This window comes from Pinus tabuliformis, chromosome 4_2 (assembly GCF_031772625.1).
Source record: "Pinus tabuliformis cultivar Carrire ecotype Pingquan chromosome 4_2, CPIR1, whole genome shotgun sequence".
Classification (NCBI taxonomy): domain Eukaryota; kingdom Viridiplantae; phylum Streptophyta; class Pinopsida; order Pinales; family Pinaceae; genus Pinus; species Pinus tabuliformis.
The window spans coordinates 228,663,882-228,673,995 of record NC_142304.1 but is presented as its reverse complement, the minus strand read 5'-3'; positions in this window follow the sequence as shown (position 1 = coordinate 228,673,995).

The following is a 10,114-nucleotide window of genomic DNA, read 5'->3' as shown; positions in this document are numbered from 1 at the left end:
ACATACCTTGATAGAGTATTTTTTGGTGCTTTTGTACTGTCACTTCCTTCATCTGATTCTTCATTGTTTCTTTCTTACACATTATTTTGGCTTCTTGTAGGACTATCTTTGTCATCTGTTGGTGCCTCCTTTTCGATACCTATGGATGCTTCATCAGTCACAATATCAATGCATTCAACAGTCTTTTGAAGTGTTTTATTGTGACATTTATATCCTTTGCTTGTAGAGGAGCATCGAAGGAGAATTCCTTCATCAAATCTAGCTTCAAATTTCCCAAGATTATCATCATTATTTTTTATGTGACATTTACGTCCAAAAAATCTAAAATTCTTAACAGTTGGAGGTTTATCGTACCAAAGTTCATAAGGCATTTTATCACTATTCACATGAATATGAGCTTTGTTAAGAATATTTATCTCTAAATGTGTTGCTTTTCCCCAAAACGTACGGGTTGTTCCAGACTCATCAAGCATGGCATGTTCCATTTGTTGAATTATTCTATTCATTCTCTCTACCACCCCATTTTATTGAGGAGTCTTAGCTATAGAGAACTTCTCCTTGCTGCCATGTTGTTCACAAAAGTCAAAAAATTAATCTGATATGAATTTTCCTGCCCTATTAGGTCTGAGACATTTGATTTGGAAGTCTAACTCATTCTCTACTAAAGCTTTGAAGACTTTAAATTTATCAAATGCTTCATATTCATATTTAATTAAACCAATCTAGCACATTCTAGTAAAGTCATCAATAAATAAGATGAAATAGTGTTCACCTCTAGGTGACCTTTTCTTCATTGGTCCACACAAATCAATATGAATAAGTTCAAGGGGCCTACTTGTAGAACCTTCTTTTGCATTGAATTGTACCCTAGTTTTCTTAGCGAATTGACATGTTTTGCATATAGTACTTTTTGGTAGAGAGATGTTGGGAAAATCACAAACTGCTCCTAGCTTGATTGAATTATGCATTTGGGTGAAGCTTATATGTCCCAATATTTTGTGCCAAAACCAACCTTCATCTACTTTCCTTCAGTAACATTGCTCTAGACCGCCTTCCAAGAAATAGGCATTACTTGGAGTTCTTGTTCCTTTTATTATAGTTTTTCCTGTATCGATATTTCGTACCACACATCTCACTCACACTTAACAAGTTATGCTTCAACGCATCAACAAATAAAACATTTCTAGCTTTAACCTTTTCTTTTAGCAAAACATTTCCTTTTCCCTTGATAACAACAACTGCATTATTTCCAAAAATTACATTCTTTTCTTTCTCTATTTCCTTAAAAGACATAAACTTACCTTTGTCACCTATCATGTTTTTTGAGCATCCACTATCAATGTACCACAAGTTTTCTTGATCTCTTGCATATAAAGCTATACCACATTTCTCAAATTTAATGGTTTTCTACTTCCATACCTTAGATGATGCTTCCATTTGCTTATCCTGAGGTATTGATGGTCCTTTTCTCCTGCATTCAGATTCTTTATGCCCAAAGTTATTGCAAAAAGATAATTCATTTTCATATTGAAGAGGAGAGAAGGAATTGTAAGAGTATTTCTTTGCCACAACCTAATTCTTGTGTTTTCTTGCTTCTCTAGTTATGATAGTTTTTTAAGAAACACATTGAGAAACCTTATGACCAAAATTATGACAAGCGAAGCATTGTCCATTAAAGTAGAAGTGTTTGGGAGAATATTAAATTCGAGCATTGTTTTCCTTTTGATTGAACCGAGAAAAGTTTACTTGGGAAGTATTTGATCCTTCATCCTTTTGTTGTAGGCTGGAGTGATGTTAAACGCTTCTTTTTACTACATTAAGATAACTTCTTATTTCTGTAGAAGAATTTAGAGTCTTTGATGTTTCTTCCCTATATCCAAGACCCACCTTTATAAGAGGAGAGCATTGAACTTTGACGATTTCATCTAAGGTTTAAGATCCCTTAGAAAATCGAAGATTAATAGTTTTTTCTCTCTCAAGTTCTTCCTTAGACTTACTATTTTGCATTCTAGTTGTTCATTATGCTCACTTTTCTATGATTCGTTTCTTCAAAGTTTCTTGTACTAATTTAGCTTCTTTAAAAAAATTCTTAAGCTAAGATATTTCTTCAATAAAAATATGATTTTCTTCTAAGGCATCCATGAAATTATCATCAGACTGATTATGACTTCTATCTTCAAATTCCATAAATAATTGATATTCTTGATCAAACTGACCTTATTCACCATTTGAAAGACCATTACTATCATTATTGCATAAACAAGGAAATGGATCGTAGTTAGAACAGAATACCATACCTGATAATTCTTTATTAACATTTTCTTCATTCTTGATCAATAGAAAGAAGGGTGCTCCCAAAATTTAATATTTACTGACATCTGTAACTATCACGGAATCTAATATTTCATTATCACAGTTTTATGAAACCCTCCTTCGAGCTATCTTCTTCTTTCCCATCATCTTGATGGATCTTGTTCAAGCAATCAAGCTTCTGCTGAAGGACCCGCTCTGATACCAATTGTAGGGAAAATTATTGAGAGGGGGGTGGATGAATTAGTATTTTAAAACTCGCTAAAACTTTTTATTTTCTTACTCATATTTGTGTCTGGAACTTGAATGAAAGAAACATGTATATGTACGCAATTGTTATATAAAAACCTAGTGTATATCCAGTTAATTTACCTTTCAGTTAATTCATCATATGTTTAACTTAAACCAGTGTATCAGTACTTCAATAAGAACTAGTTAAATAGTAACCATGTGCATTAAGAAAAGAATAAATCATCATACATAAGCAACACATTAACACATATGAACACCAGGATTTTTAGGTGGAAACCCCCATGGGAAAAGACCATCACTATTGTCATCTATGTCTTAATGTTTTATTATAATGAAAAAGTTATTACAATGTTGTATTGGTGTAGACTCATACCATCAAGAAGCCATCCACCTACAGAAGGCTACAACGTTATCTTATTCTCCAACACCCACCAAAAGGGAGCTCTAATCCCTAGATCTAATTTACCAACTACCACTGGAAGAAAGCTTTTACTTCCTTATATAAGGATCCAACCCTCAACACCCTTTTGGACCACATTTCATAAATTTTCACACTAGATCTTCCTGCTAGAAAACATCACAACTTGTAGGCCACGTTTCATCAAATTTTAAGACTAGACCCACTACCATCATCTAAGCCCAATACCAAATATCAAAATTGAAACTGAGCATTGTAACTAATAACTGAATCATTCAACCAACCGAATCAATAAATCACCAAAACAACTAAGAACCAAATCAATTAGCTTATTCTAAAGCAGGTAGGTTACTGTAACTAGAATGTCAATATTGAACCCAAAACACTGCATCAAATTTATCAACCAACTGAAAACCATGATCAATAAAATACCAGAATATATACGCTACTTTACTTTAGAAAACCTACATGTATACGTGTTTTCCATGAGGCATACCCGCATATAGATATGAGAATGCCGAACCATGAAACTGTGTCATTGTTATCCCATGTTAAGCCTTGAACCACTGAATCATTATGAAACTATCACAAAACCATCACAAATCTTCAATCACGTATATCTAGCATCACCCTTCAATCAATCAATTCAAGTTAAAACATTACTCGTAAAATATGATCATCAAGTAATATTTTATGGGAAAACATCAGAAACATAGCAAGACAAATTATACATATTAGAATTATTTAGTAAAACCTATCTTATAGATGTGCTTTCCACAAAGAATTTCTGTATTTTACATGATTTTCAGGAATGAAACCCCCATACATATATTAAAAGGTACACGACTTAAAAACATCAAACTAGCGTATGTATGTGCCTTTTAGGTTATAAAACCTTCATACATATATGAAAATACTAACTTAAAGCTTTGTTGCACATCAGATCTTCAAAACAAATTCATTTCTCCGCATACATAATAAAGCACTTGTCAGACATAAATATCACAGATCAAACCAATCTACTATCAAGATAGTCATTTCAGATCTATTATATTTTATCAATCATCAAATTCCCAAGTGCAAACGTATTTTTAAATCAAGAAAATTATTAATAGCCCATTGCATGCACACTTGCTTCAAATTTGACTATTCATTAAATATTCATCACTTGCACACACAAAACAATTTGATCTTCATCTCATTATATAACTTAGTTCTTATCCAATAACATGGGTCAAAACCATACTTATTCCAATGGTTTTATTTGAGGGGATCAAATATTCATTATTGGGCTCAATACTATGGGTCAATACTATGGTAAAGACCCTTGGTATTTATAATACAATGGTGCAGAAAATGTATGCACCTTTTCTTCTTCATACCCGTGTGTGTACGTAGCTTTGCTTCCCAGAACCTGAGTATACTTCTTCAAGCTTCATCTTTATCATTCCTCTATCTCTAAACTACTATGCCTTTGACCAAAATCTCTGTCACATGTAAACACATCCTCTTGACATCTTCGTCAGGTAGGCTTCCATCAAAAGACAACTCATCATGTAGGTTGCCATCAAAAGACAACTCATTAAGTAGGTTGCCATCAAGGAAAGTAGGTTGCCATCAAGGACAACACATTAGTCATAATGCCAACACATTTGTAGTGCACAGGAAGGTTATAAAAGGATTTTCAAAATCATATCGTTTGCAAGATGGGAAGATCAGACCATGTACAATGATTAGTAAGATGGCATGTATTTTGAGGTTTATCCATAAATGTTGTCACTATTCTAAAATGTAGACTTCGAATCTTTCTTTTGTCGCTCAAATGGTTATAACCTAAGTTGATGTCATGACTGTATACATTATTTTGATGGAAACAAAACACAAACAAGAACCCTACAGTTTCCAGTCACCGAAGAATCCATTGCATAGCTCGCAAGTTTTTTGACTAAGGGTGAAATATGGTTTAAAAAGTAGAGACTACAAAACGTGGACCTAAACTTCTTCTTAAAGGATGATTGTCAAGACCAAGATTTGAATGTAGGAGTCCTGTAGAACATGTTGAAGCTTGGATGGTCTAACACTATAAGTACTATACAACTCTTCTTTACCTGTGAAGGAAGGTACCCTAAAGCTTATTTATATCACATGAGGTTTTTGTGTCATTTAGCATGTTTGAGTAAAATGAATTTTCCATATATTCTTCATCAATGTCTGCTCAAAATATCTACCAAAGCTACAACTACACTTGAGTTGTTACCTCATGACATATGTGAACATGGATTGGTAAAGATATTATACACTCATGTCTTGAAAAAGTAGGTGCAACAACTAAGACAAAGAAATATGAGAAACCCTGCTCTCAAAAGGGAAAAGAGAGTTCAAACTAATTTTTTTATCAAAACCTAGCTCAGGAAATAGAGGGAGAGCCTAATCATATCCCTGTTGAAGAACATATTGAAAACCTTCTAAATGAACCGGTTAGGGTCTATGAGAGGATAACAAGAATATAGTAGAAGAAGAGGGGACAACTCATAAAACAACAAAAAGTGAAAAAGGGAAACAAAGTATGGAAACAGTGGATGAAAAATTATAAACAGAGCCTAGGGTTTACTGTAGGAAACCTCATACTCGTCCTAGAAATAATGTAAGACTAATTTTAAAGGAAAATATCAACCCTGAGCTCAAGGAGGTGTTGACTATTGATGAAGAAGAAGAAATTGTGAAGGTTTCAAAGAGCATAAAGAAGGCCACCAAATAGAAGAAAACAGAGTGTGTAGGAAGAAAGGGAAAGAAACCCTAGAAGCATGTAGAACTGTACATAAACGTAATATAAGGATGATAAGAATCCAATACAAGTTAAACCTCCTTGGTCAAGCTGTATAATCTATGGAAGAATGATTGATTACCTTGTTGGTAGAGTAATATATGAAACCCGAATTTTGCTAAAAAAACCCTAGTTTTACCTCAACGTTTAAGTATTCTCTAGTTTACCCTTTTGACAATTGGTTTATCTTTAGTATATTATGGTGATATGTCATAAAATGATTTAATGAAGAGGAGAAGAGAATATGCGAAAACACAACAAAAAAGGGCCTTAAAAGATGTAGATTTCATAGGTTCATGTATCAGTTTTTCTACAAGAGAGGAGTGCGAGTTACAATTCTATATATGAAGCCTACAAAGGTGTGAGAAGTTCCCGATCCTACATTAGAGTTATGACTCATCCTTTTCCTAGAATAGCAGAGGATGTGTACAACAGTTTCAAAATTCTTTGACCAATGTTTATATGTCTAGTAAAAATTCAAATAGATTGGATAGCTAGGGTAGTAAATTTTATTACGTTGTGTAGTAGGTTTTATTACATTTTGTAAATTCTATTATGATTTTTTGTGCTATTTAATAGTTAAACTTCTAGAATTAGTGGATCTTGGAAACTTTGTGTAATTTCCTATATAATACATTGGAAAGAATGAAAAAAGGTTGGATTCTGAAACAAAAGTTTTTTTTTGTGGTCTGTTTATCAAATTATATGATTTTTGCAAATGTGAAGACTACTAGAGTATTTTGATCAATGATACAGAGATTCTTGTGATGGTGTACTCAATTTTTGTTTCTTTAGTAACAATTTTCCTTTTTGTGTGATGTCAACTTATGTTTTGACTTATGACATTTAAATAAGATAATGTGACAAAATTCATTATTTTAATGCTTTGGTTCATATGTTTTAAACATCTTCACTCTTTCTTCTAAAGCTTGTAGAATGCATGTTTCATGCCCTGTTGTAGTGGGTCATTATCTCTTCATTCTTCTACCATTAAAATGATGTGTTGATAGGTCTACAGTTCACGATCTACCCTACCTCGTCCATATTTATTCACACATTCGATGTCTTTGGTAATTGAAATTATAAATGTATTTGTTGACCCCATTTCCAAATGGATTAATTTCTTTATCCAAACCAAACCCTATTTCCAACACAACCCTACCCAAGATCTAGCCATTGTTTAAAGAAACACCTAGTTGTTAAGCTTAGTGATTAGGTTTTCAAAGAGAGCCTTCTCTAGATTGAATGGGATAGCCTTCACGCTTGAAAAGGTTACCTTACGTATTTTTTTCTATATCCAAGAAAACCTTCTAAGCAATAACACAAAGTAGGTTCTTGCACAAATTTTCTAACCACTAGAAGGTAGATCTCAAACAAAAATATGTCACAAAGCCTTGGAGAAACGAAGAAGACTATTATGAGCCGAAATATTTAACTAGAATAGGAAAAAAGGATGAATTAAGTGGAGAGACTATAGCTAGAGGAAACAAAAAAAAATTACAAGAATTCAAAAGCTAAAATTGTTTTCTTAAGAAAGGAACTAGAGTGCTCAATTGAATAGAAGCTTGATGTTTGAAAATATCACTAAAATATTAACTGATATCATTAGTGGTCAAAGGTAACCATTCATTAAGACTAGTATTTTATATGATATGAATCAGAAGAATCATAAATAAGATAAAAAATCCTATGGTATCACTCAACCAAAGGAAGTAAATGAAGGAAAATTTAAAATATATACGGATGTTCTCAAAAGATCTACTCTGAAAAGATCCATAAGAAGTGAAGGAAACATTTAGAAATGAAATTAAGTCCTACAAAAACTTGAACTTCCTCACAAGGATATAAACACTGAATTCATAATATATTTTCCATGAAGGTGGCCTCACACAACTTGGTATCAAAAAAGTTCTTTGTTTATTGTTTTTATTGTAATCATTTTGTTCACAAGGCAATATATTTTAGAGTACATCAAATAAATAACCATGTATGTAATAACAAAAGTACTTATGGGTTTTGAAGTTAATAGTATAATTCATTTTCCCCCTTATTTGATTACAGTGATGTATGTTATAAGTGCAATAACTACGAGAACATGGTACATTTACATAGAAATAATATTATAGAATCTCCTAAATAAAATAAAAAGGAAAATACCCTTGCTAAAGAATCCACATGAGTTTGGATAAAAAAAGAGTCAGAAGATTTGAAAAAGGAGAAACCTATGCTTGTACAAATAGCACTTCATGCCAAAAACAAAGGAAATCAATCGTACATTGATAGTGGATGCTCAATCCTCATGGTAAATGACAAGAGAAATTTTGTTACTTTGGAAAATTTTAATTGAGGAATTGTGACATTTGGAAATAATGCTACTACAAGGATAAGTAGAAAAGCTACTCTTAGTTTCAATAATGTAAAGAATAAAACATAAAATTTCTTTCATGTTGAAGGTTTGAAACACAATCTTCTTAGTGTTATTCCAATGTGTAATCAAGAACACACTCTCACATTTCATTCTCAATGATGTGAGATAAGGAAGGAAGGGACATGAAAATTAGTAGCTGGTGCAAATAGAACATAATATAATGTATATATCCTAAATGATGTCAAGGAATAAAGAAAAAAATAATTGCAAGAATGCATTGGGAAAACTCTCTAGCAAAGAAAGCCAAAAGAACAAAAAAAAAATCTAACTAGGAAATCCAACCAAAAATAAAAATAACTATAAAAATATAACCCAAAAAAAATTACAAGCAACAAATTACACTATACAAATTGCTGCAAACTAAAAGCTGTTAACAAAAATCCGTTGTAAATAATAAGAGACCCAAAAAAAATTACAAGAAAAAATAATTACGCTGCAACCTAAAGCTGCTAACAAAAATCTACTGCAAATAATAAGAGGCTAATTAGAATCCAAATTCTTTTAGGTAAGGTAAAAAAAAATTTACATAATAGCCAAGACCTCCTTGCCAAAGGCACAGGGAGGCCACATTTCCTCCCCCAATCTTCTCTCAAGCACTAAAACACCTAGTATGCCAAACTCCCAAGAGCGAAAAACTCTACTGCCACCCAACAACCCTAATGTTAAACTCAATAAACAAGGGAATATTATAAATTAAATATCTCCCAACTATTTTCCTTCCATTACAAATTCACATCTCTTGCCATTTTCATTTCATTTCATTTTTGTTACATGTGCATTAACTATCATTTACAATTTTTTTTTTATAGTCACACTAGGGTCCCAACAATCCGATAGCAAAAATCGTTGGCTCATCCCTCGACCAAGTGTATCAAACATCCATGCTCACCTGTAGTACCACTACATAATATCAATCCACCTCTAAATGTTGAAATGTAGGTTGCTCTGCTCTGCTATAATCTAATCTACTCTACTCTACTCTACTCTACTCTACTCTCCCACCTAGCACAACTCATCCTTTCTCTATGGGCATATTAGCACATTTCTCTCAAGACCCATCTCTCCTCTACCCTCCTGGGCATCCTAACCTTTACTTTGAAGGCCCCACGACTAGCTACTGCAACCTACATTCATATTTCTGTTGTTCTCCCTTTGTCCACTACATCCATTGTAATTCCTAAGATTCATTGCCTTTTTTCATTTACCAGTGCTACTCGATTTCTCTATTTCTGCTGGGATGGAGTCATTGGCTGCAAAACATTTTCTCTCTTTGCACCTTCTATTACTCTAGGATATTTCTCTGGGACATATGAAATACAGTGTGCCAACTTGTTGGCACATGACAAGTTAGTTGTGTCAAGTTAGTGGTACCAGTGGAGGTCTAAATGAAAACTACCTAGATGCGAAAGCCTCACATTTCATGCGTTCTCGGTGAGATGAATTGTGTTATAACATAAAAACATACTAATAAAAAAAGAAAACAACATTAACGTAGGCCACTGCAAAACCTTTTCGGTTCTTTGCATTCTAGGTTGGGCTCCCCTCCCACAATTTGCTACAAAATAGAACCAATTAGCTCCCTTATCCTTCACGCCTTCCTACCAAGAACGTGATAGATACATATAACCTAGATTAACATCTTCATGTGCATGAGTTTGACATAATTAAAAACCCACTTAGAATGATCGTAGGTTTTAAAGATATACTGCAAGAAAAAAATAAATAAGCTCAATCTCTTAATATAGTAGAGCATATAAGAATACAACGATGGTTGGGATCAATCTCTATGTGACAATGAGTTTTACCAATCAGTTTTGCTTGTGGAAGCATGCTTGAATCTATGTGAAAGGCCATTATCTTACATAACTGGGAAAGGTAGCGT